At 40.2% G+C, this 5,529-nt stretch overlaps 1 pseudogene; it reads right to left on the bottom strand.

Moving 5' to 3' along the window:
- Positions 1 to 4,776: 4,776 nt before the first annotated feature.
- LOC124721785 lies at positions 4,777 to 4,868 on the bottom strand (annotated as a pseudogene).
- Positions 4,869 to 5,529: the final 661 nt, after the last annotated feature.

Below are 5,529 nucleotides of genomic sequence, written 5' to 3'. Positions count from 1 at the left end.
TCGGCCACTCCGGCCGGCGCCTCTGTACATCTTAGACTACTTCTGGTCTTAAACCACTGATATTTGTGCATCGTTGATTAGTTTATTTTTCTTCATTTCCGATGAAACACACTTGCTGAAATTTATGATCTTCGTTGGGCAGTGGTAGTAAGGTTCCTATGTCCTTCATCTCTGTTAATGTTGGTCTAAGTGATACCGAAAGAAGTCATTTGGAAGTAGGCGTTGTACGGTTTTATATTTTGAAGAAAGTGTTTTTATTCTGGAATTTCCCCAGTCATGTAATGTAAAAATTCTAGTAAGATGCTTCCAATGGTGATAATAGAATTTTTCCATTCATGTAACAAAATCGTGGTGTTTATCTACTTAATTTTTTCGCTTTACAAAATTGGCAAATGTTATCCGTTTTTCCGATGCCGACGTGTTTGTGTTTGTCGGGTCGTACTGGATTGCTTCATTTGTTTAATTTTCCTTGTCCGCTCTTCTCGCAGAGTGATATTTCCACGGCTGGCTTGAGTCACAATCTTTTATTATAATATTGTCCACTTTGTTGTTCCTCGATTTCTCTCCTCTCATGGAGCTCATTCTCGTCCGTTCATTGGGAACTTAAACGCGCATCGCGCTCTTCGCCTGTTTCGTTTTTTCGCTTTATTCGCGTTTTTGCTTCAGAACTCGCAAGATCTCCTGCTGGTTTAAGTTTGGGTATTATCTAAATTATAAATCAAATCAACTTTTTATTTACAAATAAACTTTACACATTTTATTTTCGATTTCAGTACCAGTTTGACTACTGACACTTCACTATTTGTTTTTGTTCACTCACTGCACTACTTTTACGGTTTCTCCCTCCGTCACTGATAAGAAACTGACCTCCGTTGTGGAACATTTCGAAACATTCTGGAATGTTGTGGAATGCTCTCGAATACTTTCGAATGTTCTGGAAAGTTTTAGAAATTTCTAGAGAGCCAAACTGCCCGGCCCTTATAGTTTCAAAAGTAGGTCCTTCAGGTAAAAACGGGAACTTTCTTCATGGATGGGGGATAGAAAGCTGTCACACTGTTTAACTGCCATGATCTACCGCGACTCGTTGCTGAATTTTACTGGCACGCACATTGTACACTTGCTTGTGTAATATACTTCGATTAATCAGTAACAGCTCGACTTTTTGATACAACTCTTCTTCTGAACACCATCTTTAACTTTTCCTGTCACCGATCACTATCTTCTCTTCTCAACACCGTCTTTAATTTTTCCTGCCACTGATCACTATCTCTACAACTCTATAACACTTTTTGTTCCAGATGTCTACCTACTCGCATGCTCAATCGTTACGTCCTGGAAGAACACTACTGCGACTCGACCATGCTCCAGCGCCGAGAGAAGGTTGCAGCATACCGAACGTTCCACAGTCTCAGACAAGCTAGTAGCGCATGCTAACCATATAGTACGAGTTTAGCAGGCATAGTAATGTCAAAAGACGAATGAAATATTTGGGAAACACTGACAAGACTAAGGGACAGGATAATAGAAGAAACAAGACTTTAAGGAATGACATACGTGAAATGTATTCGCAATTGGGAATATGAACAACCATCAGCTGTATAATGGAATGACGACGATGAAAATTCGTGCCGGAGCGGGATTTAAACCTAGACTTCTCGCGAGCTATCTCCTTACCGTGAGACTATCCCAGCATGATTAACAAGCACCCTCAAACTCCCATAAGTTGTCAGCCATGTGTCTACAGCCTGTACTCGTGTATTCGTTATATATGTTCTCGTATGGGTGAAACATTGAAAGTCGATTGCCCTGTGTCGGCGGATAAATACAATGCAGTGCCTGTGTTATTCCGAATTACGACTGACGAGATATTGAAGTTTGGGTCCGACCGTGTGTTGTGCTTGGATAGGCTAATGGTTTCTTAACCGCTGGTGTTACGGAAAATCAGGTTTCGAGTCCCAGTCCGACACAAACGTTCACTGTCGTCATTCCATTATAAAGCTGATGGTTGTTCATATTCGCAATGGCGAATAAGTACTATGTATTCCATTACATTTCATGTATTTTCAGCGCAGTGCCTGTTGCACCGTAATTCAAGACAGAAATTGTAATATTGCCAACACATAATTGAATTCGTTGGGTGGTGGTGGTAATTTAGGAAGATGGACACAGAAGTCGTGGCGGGCTACCTCAAACGGTTAAGAAGACCGCTGTAATGAAAAAAATTACAAGACTGTTGATTCTGTACCTATTATATGTTCACTTTGTAGTTAATTGGCAACTGACGTTTAGAATAGCGCTTAGGAATAGGTACTGTAGGACCAAACTAGTAAAGCCGCACATTTCAGGTGAACTATAATTTAGTGCCGTCAATGTACCTTCGCAAAGCGTGCCCCACTGACAAGCCGACTCGCCTCGACCTCGGACAGGGCAGCAATCGATAATTCCGGCAGTCAGCGTAGTAGAGGTTCGATTTGGCCGCCGACCTGCAAAATACATGGGCCCCGTGACGTCTGTCTGTGCCTATGAGCACAGCGTGGGTCACTATGGAACGTGCTTCGTTGCCTCCAGGTCATCTGTGAGGATGTGCGAGAGGCCACAGTACAGGCGTGAAGCGCGACCGAACTGCATCTGATTGGAGCTACGCCATATTGACCTCACACACGTATCTTTAAACGTGGAGATTAGTTTGTATATTGTAATTCATAAGACATATAGTATTCTTTCGTTTAGTGTATCTGTCTTATGACATGTTTCAATTGGAGGCTCTCCATGGTGTTCTATTCTAAGCATCTTTCTTCATCTGTTTACATTTTCGTCCTCTTCTAATGTCAACCATCATTCCAATTCCCTGGCTATCTCCTTCCCTCATTCCTTTCATTATTCAATCAATAATTGTTTGTTGCAGACAAGTCATACGGACTGTATGTCGCAGCCAAAAATTTTCTTTCCTCCTCCATTTTTTTTAATTGTTCTTCATTCTTAAGTCTGTCAGTCCACTTCGCCTTAATCTTTCTTCTCCTTAGTGACATTACTAAACTTCCTGAATGTTTTTCTTCTTTCTTTCCGACTGTACATGGTTTACTACCGTATATCACTACATTCCAGACATAACACTTAGAAGATCTTTTCCACAGCTCCATTGGAATTCGTCTAGATGACAGTAACTGGCTCACCTTTCCAAATGCTCTCTTTGTCACAGATATTGTCCCGTTATTTTTTCCGTACAGTTTCTATTCCATGAAATTAAGCTTCCGACGTACGGAAAGAATTTGACTTGTTTTGGGATTTGCGTTTTCCCGTCTAGGAATATATTAACTGGAGTTTTCTTCCTGTTTTTTATCCTCATCACTTTTCTTTTACCTACATTTATGTTCATTGCATACTCCCCATCTCTTCTTGAAATGCTCTTAAACGTGTTCCCTAGCTTCTATTCTGTTGCCTCCCACACTGGTTGGTCATCCATGTATTTTATAGTGTTTCTACTCCAATTGCAATGCCTCTTGCATCCTCTATGGCGGTACCTATCAGTTCTTCTCTATATATGCTGAACAGCTTCGGTGACATTGAGCATCATTACCTTACAACCCTTCCCGTGCTCAGCTTTCCCGTCTCTTCAGTCACTACTCTGTTACATTTTGCTGGGTATACACATACTTTGTTAGACTTCTATCACTGCAGTCTAGACCGGTGTATTTCAAAATTCTCAGCAGCATTCTCCAATTCACACCATCGGAATCCTTTTCCCAATCGATAAAACAAATATACACCTCTTTGTTCGTTCCTGTCATTCTTTCTCAATCATCATTGGACAACTAATAGCATCTCTTGTTCTTTTGTTCTTTCTGAACATGAAGTTCCTTTACGCTTTCTGAACTGAACTGGTCTTCCGCTGTATTTTTCTGAAATTTTTTTTCAGTTCTTCTTAGCGTAACTCTTTTTACAACGTTTGAAAGATTGATAAAACTAATTGTCCTATAGTCTTTTGTGTAGCACTTTTTAGGTAATGAGACTAGTCACAATTTCATTTTACTACCTCATACAATATGGCCATTGAATTTTGAACTAAGATTTTTATTGTCTCAGATCCTATTCTTTCACAATCCAATGTTTTCTTATCGCAGAGTTCCTGAATTGAGTTTTCCAATTCACATCTCAATATCTTCGGACCTCAGTCATCTTCTACATCTGCATCTACATCCATACTCCGCAAGCTACCTGACGGTGTGTGGCGGAGGGTACCTTGAGTACCTCTATCGGTTCTCCCTTCTATTCCAGTCTCGTATTGTTCGTGGAAAGAAGTATCGTCGGTATGCCTTTGTGTTGGCTCTAACCTCTCTGATTTTATCCTCATGGTCTCTTCGCGAGATATACGTAGGAGGGAACAATATACTGCTTGACTCCTCGGTGAAGATATGTTCTCGAAACTTCAACAAAAGCCCGAACCGAGCTACTGAGCGTCTCTCCTGCAGAGTCTTCCACTGGAGTTTATCTATCATCTCCGTAACGCTTTCGCGATTACTAAATTATCCTGTAACAAAGCGCGATGCTCTCCGTTGGATCTTCTCTATCTCTTCTATCAACCCTGTCTGGTACGGATCCCACACTGCTTAGCAGCATTCAGGCAGTGGGCGAACAAGCGTACTGTAACCTACTTCCTTTGTTTTCGGATTGCATTTTCTTAGGATTCTTCCAATGAATCTCAATCTGGCATCTGCTTTACCGACGATCAACTTTATATGATCATTCCATTTTAAATCACTCCTAATGCGTACTCCCAGATAATTTATGGAATTAACTGCTTCCAGTAGGGGCCATGCTAATCTTCTCTGTATCGTTCCAATTTTAGTATATGTACCGCCAAAGCCTATGTGATGGTATCAGCCTGTGCTCTCTTCTATACAAACTTTGTTCTTCTCATCTTTATTTAACATTCCTTTTTTGCTTATTTTACTTACTTCTACTCCTTTTAAGGATTTTGCTGTTTTGTACATTTCTCGTTTTTCCTGTATTTTCCAATTCTTCTGTTTCCTCACATTGTTTCCTCATCCAAGCCCCTCTATCCTTCTTAGTCTCTGTTGACTGTTATGATCTGTCTTCTGCATCATTCCAGATTGTCATTTCTCCATTTCCTGCACTCATTCATTTCATCCAACACACTTTCTGTTATCCACTCTTTCATATTTTTTGTTCTTTTCACCTTGCCAGCTTCTGCCTCTAATCCTTCCAGCATCGTATTTCTAATGGTATTCTATTCTTCAGGGAGTTCTATATTTCTCCACACGTGTTCCAACTTATTTTCGACGCAGTGAGACTACACTTTTTTAATCAATCTTCAATTCCGTAAAATCGTATTAGCTTATCCGTATTCTTTTCTAATATCTGCTACGATTAAATTATGATATGTATCATCACTTCCATTTGAAAAGGTTTTTGTTATCTTAATGGTGTGCATAAATCTCTGATCGGTTATACCAATGTCTTTTTGATAGCTATAAAAATTACCTGGATCTTTCCATGTGTGTAATCTTC

This window comes from Schistocerca piceifrons, chromosome 1 (assembly GCF_021461385.2).
Source record: "Schistocerca piceifrons isolate TAMUIC-IGC-003096 chromosome 1, iqSchPice1.1, whole genome shotgun sequence".
In the NCBI taxonomy this organism is placed as follows: domain Eukaryota; kingdom Metazoa; phylum Arthropoda; class Insecta; order Orthoptera; family Acrididae; genus Schistocerca; species Schistocerca piceifrons.
This window is presented reverse-complemented; position numbering and strand designations above follow the sequence as displayed.